Source organism: Gossypium raimondii, chromosome 5, assembly GCF_025698545.1.
Source record: "Gossypium raimondii isolate GPD5lz chromosome 5, ASM2569854v1, whole genome shotgun sequence".
Taxonomy (NCBI): Eukaryota; Viridiplantae; Streptophyta; class Magnoliopsida; order Malvales; family Malvaceae; genus Gossypium; species Gossypium raimondii.
This window is the reverse complement of record NC_068569.1, coordinates 51,582,125-51,600,138: the sequence shown is the minus strand read 5'-3', so window position 1 is coordinate 51,600,138 and position 18,014 is coordinate 51,582,125. Positions and strand designations below refer to the sequence as shown.

The 18,014-nt window shown below is 30.3% G+C and overlaps 1 long non-coding RNA gene across 1 annotated transcript; it reads right to left on the bottom strand.

The window, feature by feature from the left end:
• Nucleotides 1-3,828: 3,828 nt before the first annotated feature.
• On the bottom strand, nt 3,829-4,733 carry LOC105766475 (uncharacterized). Its single transcript, XR_001125258.2, has 2 exons — nt 4,477-4,733; nt 3,829-4,138 (listed from the first exon to the last, which is right to left on the bottom strand). It is a non-coding gene; the product is annotated as an uncharacterized LOC105766475 (long non-coding RNA).
• Between the last annotated feature and the right edge of the window lie 13,281 nt (nt 4,734-18,014).

The window sequence follows — 18,014 nt, the reverse complement described above, 5'->3', positions numbered from 1 at the left end:
TAAAATGTTCAACGGAGATTTCAACATTATATTGCTTCGGGTAGCTCTTTTGTATTAAGTTCTATCTATAGTAGATTATGTCATTTGGTCATCCACTCTTAAAATCTAAACTGTTGATAATGAGTAGAGGAAATCATAGCTTCAGATCTTATTACGACTTAGTGGCTGAAAAGTGTTGAGAGATTAGAAGTGAAAAGGAAGCGGTGAAGTTGAGTTCCTTGACAATCTTACAAAGCTAGTCTGCTATAACAAAGAGAGATAATCAAAAGCAAAGAAAAGCATGTAATGAATTAAGCAAATGAAAGAAAATTACGTTGACTGGATGCTTGAAAATTTGAGATAGACCTTGGACATCGAAACAAATTAAAAGCAGTGAAGAAGAAGTAAGAAGAAAGTGAAGATAAAAACAGGGAAATTATGAAGTCAGTGGTAGTAGGTTCCACGAAGGCAGAATTATTAGTAAGAAATCCTATTTTTATTACTTTTTCTTTTAGCCTTTTTCTTTGCTGTCTGCCATTACAGATGTCATTATAATTATTCTTATTATCAATTTAATTTACGGTAGCATATAAAATTATATTTATAAAAATTTTAGAAAAATTTATTATATGTCAAAGAAAATTACTATCAATAATGTTAACTGTTATGATAGATATCATTTAAACTGAACTAAGGGGTAAGAGAACCTTTTAATTTTGGTGTCAAGGGAGAATAAAAATAAAATAATAAACAATGAAGGTTTACAAAGATATTAACCCTATTTAAGATTTTGTGCCGCCACACTACCACACAACTCTCTTAGAGCTTATTTTCAACACCCAATCAAAATGAGAAATTTACATATCAAGTCTTTGAATATTTTTGATTATCACATTTTAGTCTGGTGTTGCCAATGTGTCAGGCGGCACCAGCAGAACATCGTAGCAAATGTTTTATTTTTATAATTAATTTATTTTTCATACTATTTTCGTAATTAATTATTTTTTATATGATTTGGATAAAAAATCTCTATGTTGAATAATATACATTTTCTATTTTATAAATAATTTTGAGTTTTTAATACAAAATTATAGTAAAAAATTAAATATTTTAGTTATAAATTATAAATTTATTTAACAACATTTTAAATAATTATATGGAAGGACTATTTTGCTCATCGTCTAATTTATATGGGCTTTTTTAAATAAAAATTAAAATGCAATCCAATATATAAGATAAAAGGTTTTGTCGTACTTTTACCATTTTTATTATTAGTATAATAATTAATGTTATAAACAAATTTAGGGTGTCTTTGGGGATGTCATTACCTCCGATAAAGTTAAAAATAGTGGTGGCAATTAAATTAATTACTGTAACTGTAAAATAAAAATTTTTATTACATCACAATCACCATCCATCCAAAATCACCCTTAGTGTTATCAAATTTACACCAAATTTTACGCCAAGAAGCAGACAAAATTAATTTTCATAAGAAAAAAGACAGTATCGGTAAATTGCACTTTTGTTTTGTACCAAAAATTAGAAAGGAAAAAAGGAAAAGTAATTGAAATTTATAAGCATTATATATCACTTAATTCTGTTTTCTATTTTCTCTTTATTCTAGTTTTTATGATTTTTAACATTTGTATGAAAAATATTAGATTAAATTAAAAGTTACCACGCGTCTTTATTTTGATTGTTTCATTAATTTATCTTAACGGTTGACCACAGATTCTATTAATGGAGGCTTAATTAATTTTATTTAACGACAAGGGCTCAATTGGATATAGATTTAATATAAAAGCATAATTAATTTTTCACATTTTCTTAAAGGCTTTTTGTTACATATGAGCCTTTATTATCATTATATTTTTGTCGAATATAAATTCTTTTAATAATTTTATTCTTTATTGAGTAATTGTTTTTCCTAACATCAGTATAATTTATTTTAAATATTTATATGTATATTCAAAGTGGTTTAGAATTTATGTAAATTAAATTAACCTGAAATGTTAAAAGTAAAGATAAACATGGTAAAATTATAAATTATAAATCAAATTTAACACTTCAGTTTTCAATTTCTTGTAAATACTCAATTTTGACTACTAATATTTTATCTATTCATTGAAATCAAGAATATTATATTTCAGCAAATTGTTCTACCAAGCATATCTCTTCCGAAGTAATAACTCTTGTTTAGAATAGTTATTCAGAACAACTGTTGTTCAAGAATAACTTTGTCCAGAATAACTATTTCAAAATGTAGTTTTAGTTAGAACAGCTGTCATCCAATATAATTGTTATTTGAGAAGAACTCTTGTTTAGAATAATAGCATTTCAGGAATGACTATGTTTAGATTAACCATTGTTTGGAACAACTTGTATTTAGAAAAAATTATTTTTTGCCCAAAAGAGTCGTTATTCAGAACAAGATTTACCAAGAAAAACATCACCACAAAATAACTCTTATTTGGAACAACCTTTATATTGATAACAACTCACGTTTAGAACAAGTCAAAATAATCATTTAGGAACAACTCTCATCCAAGAATAACTATCGTCTTGCATTTTAAGAGATCTTCCACAAAAAATGTTTCACATTGTACTTCACCGAAGTAGAAGAAATGGAAGTAACCCCAGAATATGGTAGAGTTCTTGGGTTATCTTCACTTTTGGAATGTTTTGGAGAGCTTAGCTTGATGCATAAGGTATGAAGGTAGTTAAAAGGCTTCCTCTTAACCTTTTCTTTTAATGTAAGTGTTTTTCTCTCCTTTTAGAAACATAGTGAATTCTTCTTCATTATTCACCATCACCAGGAGAACCTTCCACTATCACTTCTTAATTAATATGAAATTGTATGTTAAAAATATCTATTAATACTCTCATTAATTTCTAGCTTTGTAACTCATATTATTGAAAAACAATAAATAGGAGCCTTTTGCCATAGGCAAGAAGATTTTTGGCACTTTTGAATTTTTTTAACATTTTGAACTCTTAAAGATTCTTTCTGAAATTCTTTCAACTTACTTCTTGGTTAAGCTTGATAGTCAACCTTATTTCTCTTTCTCTACCTTACTGGTCATCACTTATTGCTACGCTCAGTATTAATGGATCTGCTGTAGTCTTTCTCTCCATTTTCTTCCGCTACATACTGTTCACTTGTTTGCAATGCTTCCTCTCTCCATCAAAGAACTCTCTACACTTCTTCCATGGCAGTAACAACATTTTAGACGTTGAAACCTCTGGTTTTAGTGTTATTTTCTCTATTGCTAATTGGTACTCTCTCTCTTTTTTTGACAATTTTAATTTTTTAAAAAATTTATAGCAAAATTGTTGATTTTGGTACAACGTGTTGCTAAGATGAATTTGGTTGTTTAAATATTATTGGATTGTTAAAGCTAGCTTGATTTCGTGGAAAATTGAATTCACAAGATGAACTTGATTACCAATGGTTAAGAAGAATCCCATGACAAATAACAAGGATAGAACCAAGATAAGAGAAACAGTGATGAGGATGTCAAGTTGAGGTGAGAGTGGGGTTGAGTTGTTTTAAAAGAGTCAAAACTATACTTATTTTTCTTTATTACTTTTCCCAAGAAATAAACAAGAAGGAAAAACTGTGTTATGTAGCAAATAAACCATAATAAAGTGTTTTGCACTAATTACAGAAGTATCTCTAGTTTTAGTCAAAAGTAAAAAAAAGTCATGTCAACAATTAGTTAATGTATTAACGAAAATTTTAACATTAGTGACTAATTTGAGCAATTATCTTAATTAGAGTTATTAAATTGACAAAAAAATTAAGAATGACGCTATATTAAAGTGACTTGCTATGTGGTTTACCCTTACTTTTATTTGAGTGATAAAAAATTTCATATATTTGAAATGAGGGAAACAAAAACAAAATTAATGGTCAAACAATTCATGCATCTAACCTTTTAAGTGAGGGAAGTAAATCATTTTAAGATATTTACTTGAAGCTTACAAATTTGAAAATTATGTTTGTACGAGCCCATTTGCCCGGGCCCAACAGAGTAGGTGGCCCAAATACATCAGGCCCAACAGCCAATCAGCCGCCACTGTCCCGTCAACAGCAAGTGGTGCACTTGCCTTTGCCACCGACCCTCTGCTCCACAGCCCTTGCCTTGCCATCAAGTACCTGCTAGCAATTAAAGAGAAACGACAGCACCAATAATAGAATAGTGTATAAAAACCGAATCAGAAAAAAAAAGAAAAGAAAAGGGGATTCAAAAAAAAAAAACACACGAAAACAGATCTACTTCTAAGTGATTTCGGTTCCTGCTACTCTGTTCTTTGCCTTTTGTTTGTGTATACGAACAGCTTCAAAGAAAAATACAAAGCAGAAACAGATCCAAAATTTTTTTAACATTCCAAGGTGATTTTTCATTTGTATTTTTCTTCTTTTCGTTTTTTTCTTCTTCCAAAAGAACAAATCATATCAGCGCAAAAGTATAAAAAAATATATAAAAAAAATACCTTTTCAAATTTTCCGGCCACCGTACACGGCGCTGTTCACCGGATTCTGGGTAGTGCCCGGAATGGGGGAAAGGAATTGAGAGCATTTTCAAAAATTTTTTGGAGAAATGAAGGGAAGAATGAAAATTTTGAAAAAGCTTTAGCTTAAATAGGCTTCCAAAACGACGTCGTTTTGGGCAGCCTTCTCAGGCACCAAAACGGCGCCGTTTTGCCTTAGACCCGCACGCGACCCGACCCGCTCCAGGGGGATCCGTGTGTTTTCGTTCAATGGTATATTTTCCACTTTAGCCCTTCTGCTTTTAAATAATCCTGCAATCAAGTTCTTTTTCTTTTAATTTCGCCCTGTAATTTATTTCAATTTACCATATGGTCCTTTTTGAAACGCAGTGTTTTGGTGGGCGGGAATATTTCCCATTTTGGTCCCTCCATATTTACGCGCATCACATTTAGGCCCCGATTTCTTTTTTCTTCTTCTTTTCTTTTTAAATTCAGATCGTTAGTTTTATTTTTATTTTATTTTAGTCCCTTTCTATTTTAATATTGTTACCATTAAACTAATTAAGTTATTATTACTGTCATCATTATAATCATATCTATACGTTACATATACTTTATATTCGGTGTTTTATTATTTATATATGTTCATGTATTTTTGCCTACATATTTTAAAACAAGTACACATATATGTACATATATACATACCTATATTTTATAATCTATATATATATGCATTTTATTTATAATTAAAGTGGAACATGCCCACGTTATTTTAAATACATATTTTATAATATTTATAAAAATACATTTATCCATTTACTGTTATTTTAATACCTATGTACATGTTTACGTATTTATATACTTTTCTAATATATATATATATATATTATATTTTATACCTTATATTATTTATATATCATTTTATATGCATTTTAATTTTCATAAATATATATTTTATATTTTATATATTTCTAATCTTCATATATATATATATATATACTTGCATATACTTTTATATATACATATATACATACATCTTTTGCATTTTATAATTACTTTTACTTGTTTATCTATTCACTCTTATCTGCTTACATATTCGTTATTCAACATACTATTAATTCGTTCTTTTATTGTTTTTCATTTGAACGTTCGTATAGTGTTACAATATCGTAATTATTATATGCATATCCACCACGTAGTTTGTTTTCGCGTTTTTTTACGACACCATGTTTTTATTTTATTTCACCCAATATATCAAAACTTGTTTTTTTCATATTTCGATTATTCGAAAAATTGTACCCTAACTTACGGGGTTTCGATTTTCTCGATAAATCTAAATACACGAATTATTTCAAACAAAGTTTTCTAAATGCCCTCAGGAATTAACGAAAAATCGTGTCCTAACTCACGGGACATGATCTCTTTCTTAAACCCGAGATAATCAAATATTTTTCAAAATAAACAAATTTTGGCATTCATTTGTGCTTTGGGAATTCAAAACATTGCCTCCTAACTTAAGGGATGCAATATTCTTTCTCGGTCGACACAAAGTATGCCCTTCTTCCTTTTTTCAAATATTTCATATTCTAATTGTATTCAAATGCATTCGGGAGTTATCGGAAGGTCGCATCCTAACTCACGGGATATGATCTCTCTCTTAAAACCCAAAATAATCCAAATATCTTCCAAAATAAATAAATTCTGGCATTCATGCACGAATCGGGAATTCAAGGCATTGTGTCCTAACTTACGGGATGCGATTCTTGTTCCCAATTAATGTGAAGTATGCCATTTTTCTTTTCAAATATTTTTCGTATTTTAATGAAAGGATCGTATTTTTAAAGTTCTTCAAAGTTTTCAATTTTCGACATTAAGACATTAACTAATCAACTAGGTACCAATTTTGGGCGTTACGAGGGTGCTAATCCTTCCTCGCACGTAACCGACTCCCTAACCCGTTTTTTTGAATTTCGGGGACCAAACTCGTTGTTTTAATAAATTTAAATTGTTTATTAAAAACAACCCTTTTTTTTACGAGGTGACCCGATCACACCTCATAAAAAAAGATCGGTGGCGACTCCCGTTTTTTTCGTTTTCGTTTTCAAACCCAAGTCGACCCCGTTTTCAATCAAAAAAATGGTGTCAACAATGTTTTGTTTCAAAAAGGAAAAAAGAGCAAAATTAGTGGTCAAACAATTCATGCATCTAACCTTATTTACTGAGTGAAATAAAAGTGAGTAAAGTAGGAAATTTTAAGAGATTTACTTCAAGCTTACTAATTTATAACATAATTTTGTACTTTAATTTTATAATATCATTAAAATTTTATTCGGATTTATTTATATATACATATCCAAATACACAACTTATTATTTCTTTTTCAAATTATATATCAAATTTTAGTTTTGATTTTTATATTCACTTAAATTTAAATTTTAATATTTAAATTTTAATTTTTGACATAATGTGATACCTCAACATTTTAATGTCATCGTCAATTTAAATACTTCATTTTGACTAAATTATTGATTTTTTCTTTTTGAAATTATATAACAATAGTTAGTTTTCAATTTTAGTCCTTATAATATGCTCAGATTGGAAATTTAATCTCTATGTCTTAATTTTTACATAATTTGGTACTTCAATTTTTTAATGTTATTAATTAGTCTAAACATCGTATTCTAATTAAACTGTTGATGTAAATTTTAAGAATTGACAACATTGTTAAAATTCTCTGTTAAATTCAAGTTATTAGATTGTCATTATTTTTGTTACATGGCTACCAAATAAGAAAGTTTTTTTTTTTAAAATTCAACATGTCACACCAAATAATTTAACAAAAGAATTTTAATGTTGTTAATAACTAGACCTAAATTTTTAAATCCAAAAATAAAGAGACTAAATTCTTAAAATAAATAGAGATTAAATTTAAAATATAAGAAGAATATAAAGATTTAAAACATATTTTGATATTTAAAATTTCAAAATTCAAAAAATAATATTTGATTCGACATCATATCAAAATAAGCTTATAACTTAAATGTTTTAATTATAAAATGAATATATAGAAGGTTATTTTGGGAAGTACATATATATTTTAAAAGAAATGAAGTCTTTTTTAGAGAAGAATAAGAGAATAAAAGGAAAATGTTTAAAAAGGGGAATTACTATCAACAATGTTAACTGTTATGCCAGATATAATTTAAACTGGACTAATGGGTAAGAGAACTTTTTAGTTTTGGTGTTAAAGGGGAATAAAAACAAAATAATAAACAATGAGAGTTTACAAAATAATTAACCCTATTTAAGATTTTGTGCCGCCACACTGCCACAGAACACTCTTAGAGCTTATTTTCAACATCCAATCAAAATGAGAAATTTACATATCAAGTCTTTGAATATTTTTGGTTATCACATTTTAGTCTGGTGTTGCCAATATGCCAGGCGAAACTAGCAGAACATCGTAACTAGAGCTGTCCATGGGCCGGGCCGGGCCGGGTTCAGAAAAAATTTTCGGCCCGACTCTTAGGCCCGGGCCCGGCCCGAAATATGGGCTTGAAATTTTGCCCAGGCCCGGCCCGGGAAAAAAAGAGTAAGCCCGAGCCCGGCCCGATTTTTAATAAATACAAAAAAATATATTTTAAAAATAAAAAAATAAAAATAAAAATATTTTAAAAATATTTTAAAATTAAAAAATAAAAATAAAAAATATATTTTTATTATATTCGGGCCGGCCCGGGCCAAAAAAGTTGAGCCCGAGCCCGGCCCATTTTTTAAACGGGCCTCGTTTTTTTGCCCAAGCCCATATTTCGGGCCTATATTTTTACCCGAACCCTCCCATATTTCGGTCGGGCCGGGCCGGGCCGCCCGGCCCATGGACAGGTCTAATCGTAACAAATGTCTTATTTTTGTAATTAATTATTTTTTTGTATGATTTGGATAAAAAAATCCCTATGTTGAATAATATACATTTTCTATTTTATAAATAATTTTGAGTTTTTTAATATAAAATTAAGGTGAATTTTTTATTTTACTAAAAAAGTTACACCATTAACTATTAGTTAGAGTACTTTGGTTTTGCTTACTACATTGGTTTTTTTTCTTAAGTCTACTGCTAAACAACTAACAACATTTTAACACTAATTTTAATTTTTATAATTATTTTTGGAAGAAATTTAATTGTTTCTACAATTAAGAATAAAATTATAGTTGTTTAATCCTCATGAGACCAAAAAAAATTAAATATTTTAGTTATAAATTATAAATTTATTTAACAACATTTTAAATAATTATTTTTAAAATACATTATTAAAATCTGTTAAAGATTTTTAAATTTGTTTTAAATTTGGGACGTTGTTCGTCAATCAATCTTTGCATTTGCATTTAATGAGCAACGAAGCTATGAACAAGTAACGAGCAAACTATATTTTGCATATACATGTGCCGTAGAATAGTGGTGAATAGGGATGGTAAAATGATTAACCAAATCGAATTACTTAAAATGTAAAATTTTTTAACCGTTAATTGAATTGAATTTTTTTTAAAAATAAATTAACCAAATCAAAATATTTCTGTAGGTTAACTGAATTACCGAAATTTATATTGATACGAGCAACTCAGCCCCATTCAAAGGCCATAATAGAGATGAGCTTAGTTTCTCTTAAGGCCCAATAACAAAATCCAAATCCAAACAGATAAAGTCAAAACTCAATTTATTTGTTCGAGACTTTATCACAAAAACAATTCAAGAAGAAAAGTTGAAGTTCCAAGACGATGGATTCTGTAGTAATGATGAAATAGAATGGACTAATTTTGCTCGTGGGCCTAAACTCTCAATCTATGATGACAAGCTCATGTGGAAAATGCTAACAAACTTAGGCATTTCACTTCAAGAACTCCAATTGATCTCACAAACCTAGACGTTTCATATTGGGTTCGAGTTTTAGGCTTAACAAAGTAACTAAACAACCTTGCTGTTACAACAAGCATACGTGCTGCAGCATGTTTACAAGCTGCATGCACTTAACTAAAAATATAACAGTAGCATGGTTGGCCAATTTTAAACAGAGACTTTATCCCACACATCATCTAGGGTTAGCACCTGCTTTCCTCCTTTCTTCAGCATTTCTGACAAGATTACTGCTTGTCTAAGCTTGTCTCCTTCTGTGGCTAAATATTCCTTCGACTACAATGCACTTGCAATATCATCTTGTACCTTCATGTAACACCCCTTACCCGTATCCAACACCGGAATAAGGTACGAGGCATTACCAAAACACATACACTTGTAAACGTATTTAACCGAGTTATAAAATTTCATCTAAATAAAAACTTTCAAAATAATTAACATGTTTCTATAACTTTTCACAATATATCCTCAAAATATTATAATCATAATAATTAGGGCCTACGAGACCCGGTACATACTCATACAATTCAATGCTTCATTTCCATTTCATTTAATTCGCAATTTCTCATGCTCACAATTTAGATCATATCACTAGCAATTTCCATTTAATTCACGTACAATTCAATGTCACTAAGTTTAACACTAATACGTATTTACCATTTAACTCAACGTTTATCGATTATATCATTCAATAACACATTTATGAAATTCTTAATTTTGCAATGAAAATATCACTTTAGCTTAAATAACAACATCATCCCGGTATAAATACACTACCACTTATTCATTTACTTTAATTCATTTGGGCCCATTTGTCACTTACCATCCTTAATCAAATTAGGGAACAGTTACGGAAAATTGAGTACTTCACTTTCACTTTGACATATGACCTCTTATCACTTGTCCTTGATCGATAAGTGTAGCTAGGCTACCACTTATCACTTTTGTTATTTGATCGATAAGTGTAGTGAAGCTACCACTTATCACTTTATCACTTGATCGGATAAGTGTAGCCACTTATCACTTTGTCTCTTGATCGATAAGTGTAACCACTTATCACTTTGTTTCTTGATCGATAAGTGTAGCCACTTATCACTTTGTCTCTTGATCGATAAGTGTAGCTAAAGCTACCACTTATCACTTTGTCTCTTGATCGATAAGTTTAGCACTTATCACTTTGTCACTTGATCGATAAGTGTAACCACTTATCACTTTGTCACTTGATCGGATAAGTGTAGCTAAAACTACCACTTATCACTTTGTCACTTGATCGAAGTACTCAAATCCCTGTTCCACTTAATTTGATCATTTATTCGATTTTCACATTTTATTTTATTCTCATTTCAACAATAAATACATTTCATCATACATTGTATAATTCATGAAATTAACATTTAATCATTAAATTTCAGCCATATGAACTTACTATTTCATTATCTTCCACACTTGTTTCCTATGCACATTACACAAGATATAAACATATCATTCAACCATAGTTGCAAGCTAGTGTATTGAAACATAACTCTTTTTGGAACTAATCACATGATAAACCATTCATGACATTATTTCATGCCAAATCATATACCGAATATACCATACACACATGCTATGAAACTTTATTTTCACACATGAGCTTAAACCATGTCCAATAATGCACAAATTTAAGCATCATTTCTATTTCATCATCTATCAATTATAATCAAACATATGACCAATTATACACAAATCATTCATATATTTCTCAATTTTCCTCCTCCTCCTCTCCATTCCACATCCTTAATGTGTATCACACACTTAAACAACATTAACCATAATTTCAATATTCACTAACATGTATATTCAAAGCTGTTTATCCGAGTCAGAGTCACTAAATTATTTTTACCCAGAGCTACAGAGCTCCAAATTAAGATCCGTTAATTTTCCTGAAACTAGACTCACATATATTCATAGCATAAAATTTTCAGAATTTTGGTTGAGCCAAATAATACAGTTTATTCTTTAAAGTTTCCCTGTTTCGCTGTCTGACAGTTTCGACCACTCTTCACTAAAATTAATTATCTCATTGTACAGAATTCAGATGATGTTTTCGTTTGTTTCTTCTAAAATAGACTCATTAAGGATTATAACCATATAAATTATAACTCATAATCATTTTTTACAATTTTAATGATTTTCCAAAGTCAGAACAGGGGAACCTGAATTCATTCTGACCTTGTCTCACAAAATCTATTATATCTCATGATTTACAATTCCATTGCTCACATCGTTTCTTTTATAAAAACTAGACTCAATAAGCTTTAGTTTCATATTTTATTCATCCTCTAATTCAATCTCTACAATTTTTGGTGATTTTCAAAGTTACACTACTGCTGCTGTCCAAAACTGCTTTAGTGCAAAATGTTGATTTCCATTTTGCCCCAAATTTCACAGTTTATACAATTCGGTCCTTTCTCAATTAACCCGTCAATTAATCTAATTTTCTCTATTATTACTTTACTAGGCATTATAAGTTGTTACACAACTATTGAAATTCAGAATTTCCACATATAACTCTATCTTCAAACTCTTTTACTATTAGGTCCCAAACATTCACTTTCTATTCAATTCTTTCAATAAAATCAGCATATGAACAATTTAAAGCTCTAATTTCATGATAAATCATTATATACTTCCAGCACATATTCATATCAACTTTCAACTTCTTTCATAAAATCAAAACTAATGAATTTAACAAGTGGGCCTAGTTGTAAAAGTCATAAAAATACAAAAATTTCAAGAAATAGTCAAGAATTGAACTTACTTGTAATAAAAATATGAAGAACCAGCTTGAAGAAGCCCTTCCATGGTGTTTTAGCTGATGAGAATTCAGAAAAATGAAGAGAAATCTAGATAATTCCACTTTGGTCCTAACTTTATTAAGCAAATTTTGCAATATTCCAATTTTACCCTTAATTCTCTTTACTTTCTGCTGATTTCATGCCCCTGCCGTCCAGCCCAAATAGGCCTTGGGTCTATTTACCTTTTAAGCCCTCTTCCTTTTATCATTTAAGCTATTTAATTATTTCCTATAATTTTGCATTTGTTACAATTTAGTCCTTTTTGTTCAATTAATTATCGGAACTTTAAAATTTCTTAACGAAACTTTAATACTAACTTTTAACACTCCATAAATATTTATAAAAATATTTATGGCTCGGTTTAAAATCCCGAGGTCTTGATACCTCATTTTGATTCTAATTATTTTAATATTTATTTCTAGTGCACTATTCACTATTTCAAAAATTTTCCTAACTTCACATTTAACTTATACTTACTAAATTAATAATATTTTCTACCCATTTGTCTAATTTAGTGATCTCGAATCACCGTTCCGACACCTCTGAAAATTCAAGCCATTACATTTTTTTTTCGTCGGATTTGTGGTCCCGAAACCACTGTTCCGACTAGGCCTAAAATCGGGCTATTACACTTCATTACATTGAACTCCTTTGATATGGTAACCCAGGTTACCCTTTCAAACCTTTGTTGTTTCAAAAGATCATTGTGGATGTGCTTCATGATAATGGTTTTACCCACACCGCCCATCCCTTAAATCCCAATCTTGCTCACCTCCTATTGCATCAAACATGCCCAAATCTCATTTTTGACAGCTTCCTCTCCAACTAGTTCTGATGTTGGCAGGGGCAACCCAACACTTGGACCATCCATGGCAAGACCTTCAAAGGCATTAGGAGCTTTATCAAGAAATTCTTTCATTTCTCGAGTCTTTTCATCAACCAGCTTCCTGTTGCAAGCACGACAGAGATATCTCCCGTTACTGACTTTGTTTTCAACAACTTGTGCTTCCTTAATCATCTCTTTCACATCTGTCAACCAATTTTCAACTCCATGCAATTCAGTAACAATACGATACTTCAAATAACCAATTTCACAAACACACAAGACACTATCGAATTGCATCGCAATTCGATACGAAGTTAAACCGTTTCAGAACACACACATTAGAATGTGATATCAAGCACCAAGGATCAATTGATTCGCTCTCACCAAACTATTCGGAAACCTCAATTTCACAGATAAACTTAAACTATAAGAACTTCAATTAACAAATAGTAGAAAAAGAAGCAATTCTATCATAAACCCTCATGAACAAAACTTACCCGCTTCACCTCCGATAAAATGAAACACACAAGAATGATCAGTCTTGACAGACAACACGTAACGTGAGTGTAAAATGGAAGAAACAAGAAATCAATAGAACTGAAATTTGGGGAAAGAACCAAAAAATAACAAATGGAACAAAAATAGAAAAATAGGGAAAAGGAAATGGAAAAGAACGTGAAACTAAAAAAAAACTCCTCATTCAAATTTTAAAGTAAATCTTTAAAAATTTCAAAACACACATGAGGACTCAAAAACCGGAACCCAAAGGTAAACTAACACGCTCACCACCACCAAACCAGCAGGCTCATTCTGACATTAAAACTTAAAAACCCACTCAAGTGCTCGACCTATTCAATAACCCTAACCACAACCTCAAAACTTCTAACCCTAAATTTCGGGGTATTACATAGCATTGTGTATCCTATGTCATGCCCCAATAATTTGACTACAATCGTGTTCTCCATGTCTTTAACTAGGATCTTTTGAATTTGTTTTGAGAAATCAATAACCGGCCTACCATTAATGGTGGATTTCAGTATATCCCCCTCCGAGAAAGTGAAATCTTCGCTTTTCATAATATCAAAACCCGCAAACCTAACAAATCTACCACCAAACAGTTTATCCTTCCAAGAGGTCTCGATTACCAGAATCACATCGATCACCCTGTTCACATTAGGGTCTCTGCCTCCTCCTCCATCATCAGTTGATATCAAGTTTTCCTCTATTTTTTATTAAGAAAAAACATATAAATAAAACATGTTTTCAATAATGAAAGCATGAAAACATTTTTGGTGCAAATTTTATATAATAGATACATGAGAAATATAAAAAAAATAAAATATAGATTTGAATCAAGTTACCAGATTTGATATTAAAAAAGTATTGAAAAAATAATTTTTGCATCTTTATGGATAGGAACAATTCTTTTAAAGTTAAAAACCTTGTTTTCATCATTTTCAATTTTACAAAGCATTTTAGTGAAAATAATAAAAGAAATTATTATATTTTAATTTCCACATATCTTCGTCTTCAAAAATAATTTTTAAAATTTTAACCAAACACTTATTACAAAGTAGGTTATATTATCGGAGGATGTTTTTATCTTTTATATTTTGATATAAATTTAATAAAATTCACATGATCGATTTGAACTTTAGTGTCATACTTCTTAAACTTTCAACTTTGTTATTTCAACCGAAGCTTGATTTGGTTCTTTTATAATATTTTAATAAATATAATTTTTACATGATTTCTTTTACTCATTGTAAATGCAATAAAATCTAATTTTATTTACAAAAAATATATTTCAAAAAGAAGTTACCTTGTATTTGTATAAAAGTGATATAATTAATTTTCACTTAAGAAAATAAAATAATTCATGTTGAGAGGAGTGGATAAGTATTACTTTTAATTTACATTCATACTAGAATTTGATACAAAGATTGTGTTGGAGGTCTTTTATTTAATTTCTTTCGGAAAATAATGCATGAAAAAGTATTCTCTTAAAAAAGATGGTTAATTTTTTGTAAAGTAAAAGGTTGGTATTTTTTCGAGGAGTTCATTGGTTGGATTTAAATAAGATATAAACACATTTTATATTTGTTCGAGTCAGACTCATTTTAAACGAGTCTAATTTTTTTATTCAAGTCCATTTTCAAGCCTACAACTATGGTCTCCATGTCTTTAACTAGGATATTTTGAATTCGTTCTGAGAAATCAATAACCGACATACCATTAACGGTGGATTTCAGCATATCCCCCTCCGAGAAAGTGAAATCTTCGCTTTTCGTATTATCAAAAACAAATCTGCCACCAAACAATTTATCCTTCCAAGAGGTCTCGGTTGTCAGAATCACATCGGTCACCATGTTCACATCAAGGTCTCCGCCTCCTCCTCCATCATCCATTGATATCAAGTTTTCCTCCATTTTTTATTAAGAAAAAACATATAAATAAAACATGTTTTCAATAATGAAAGCATGAAAACATGTAACACTACTCCGGAATTTGAGGTTAGAAGTTTTGAGATTGTAATTAGGGTCAATGAGTAGGTTGAGCAGTTGTGTTTATTTTCGCCTTTTAATGTCAGAATGAGCTATTCAGTGGTTGTGGGTGTGGTAGTGTGTATCTGGGTCTCGTGTTTGAAACCTTGTGAGTGTTTTAGAGGGGGTCTGTTTACTTTTAGTTTTGTTTTAAATTTTAAGTACTTATTTATTTTATTTATTATTTATTATTCTAGTGGATTTATTTATTTTATTGCATTTTCTTCCTCTCTGAAAAAGAGGAAGTTATTCCAAAATTTCTTTTCACCTTCCTCCACTATTTTCCTCTTTTCTTACATATGCTTTTTCCCATTATTTTCGATTCCAAAAAATTTGATTAGTGTTATGGAGACTTTTTAAAATTTTCCTTTTCCCTTCATTCCGACTTTCTTCCCTTTTGTTCGTCTTCAGTCAATGCGGTTTCAAGAGGGAAACATAATTGAGTTTCAGGTTGAGATCATTGTGGTTCATCAGTTGTTTTTGGGTGCTTTAACTCGCAACGTAGGTGTGTGTTTGAAAACTCTACGATCTCATTATTGAATTGATGACTGGATTCTGTAGAATTCGGAAATTTTTGTGTGTTTCTGAAGTTAAGTGGTTGGAGGTTGACTTGATAGTGAAATGCATGATCTCCAATTGGTTTCGGTGTGTGTCTCAGTATTTTTGATGTTAGGGATTGATTTTCAGAGGAAAAACAGGATTTTCAGGCCATGTAACTGGGTCACACGGGTGTGTGCAACTTGTACACGGGCCAGTAGACCATCTCACGGGCGTGTAGACCTCCAAATAGCCGTATGGCCCTATTTTGCAGATTTTTGTTCTGTGTCATATTTAGACCCGTTTCAAGTCTTGGATCTCCCAACGTTCTTAGAGGCCTTTGCTTTTGTGTTAGGGACTCTGTTTCAGCTTAGAATCGTGTGAGAATTCGTAATTGTAGCATTAATTTTATGGCTTGTTTAGGCTTTAATGTGATGTGATTTATGAAATTGAGACACTATTTAATGATAGAATCTGAGTTAATCTAATATTGGGCATGTGCAATTGAATAAGTGTATTTTTGTTTCCGTAATTTGTTTCTGTATGTTTGTCTGTAAATAGTGTGCATTTTTCATTTGTATGTAAATTCTGGGATTTTGGTTGTGAAGAGAGGGGAGTCTGTTTGGGCAGTTTAACTGCAATACTTCTGTACAACAATACGCCCGCAAGAAACATATGTCAGCTCAGCTGCATATTGTTATCAGAGTGGCTTAGTTCCATCATTTGTGGTGTGTAGGGTGGATGGACCTAACATGGTCCTATATGGTGTGCAGGGTGGTCAAAGTGGTGTTCGGATTGTTGGGTAGGTCTTGACTTGTTCATACATTCTGCATCAGACTACATGATTGTTTGTCTGGACGTTGGGGTACTTGTGAAATGAATTGTATCAGCTAATAAGCTTAATCTTATGAGATAAAAAAAGGGTGTATTTGGAATATTGTGTTCGTGTTTTGTAAGACTGATGGGAAGTTTTTGTATATTTGATCATTTGTTCGAATTTTTCTTAGTTGTCTGTATATTGGTTTGGTTCTTCGTCACTTGCTACTCACTATTAGTTTCAAACTTACACTGAGTTCGCGTAGCTCACCCCGTAGTTTTCTTCCTTTTAGGTACTCTCGTGTTTTAGAGCTAGACTCAGCATACCGGAGGTCTCGGCATGATAAGTTTTGACCTAAGCTAATAAAGTTTTTCTTCAATTCTTAATTTATTAAGTCGTGGTATAAATTTTACATTGGATTTTCGTAAGTGTTATTTGGATTGAGTTTTAGAAACTGTGGTTTTTATTTCTAAAAGTTTTTAATGCCACTTGTTACAGTTTTGAACCATAAATTGTTAAACGATTTAGTTCGGTTTTAGCCAACTGTATTCAATACGAGTTTTAAACAATTCTTTTGCAAATTACTTTTAGATCCTTCGGTGGTCAATGTGACCTCCGAGATCCGATCAAAACTTCTGGGCCAGGTTTTGGGGTGCTACAAAACATTTTTTGTGCGAATTTTTATATAATAGAAAAATGAGAAATAAAAAAATAAAAAATTACATTTATATAGATTTGAATCAAGTTGCCGGATTTGATATTAAAAAAAGTATTGAAAAAAATATTTTTTTGTGTCTATATGGATTTGAATCAAGATCAATTCTTTTAAAGTTAAACTATTGTTTTCATCATTTTCAATTTTACAAAGCATTTTAGTGAAAACAATAAAAATATTATATTTTAGTTTCTGTATATTTTCATCTTCCAAAATAATTTTTAAAATTCTAACCAAACACTTTTTACAAAGTAGGTTATATTATTGGAGGATGTTTTATCTTTTGATATAAATTTAATAAAAAATATTTTTCTTTAAAAAGATGGTTAATTTTTTATAAAGTAAAAGGGGGTACTA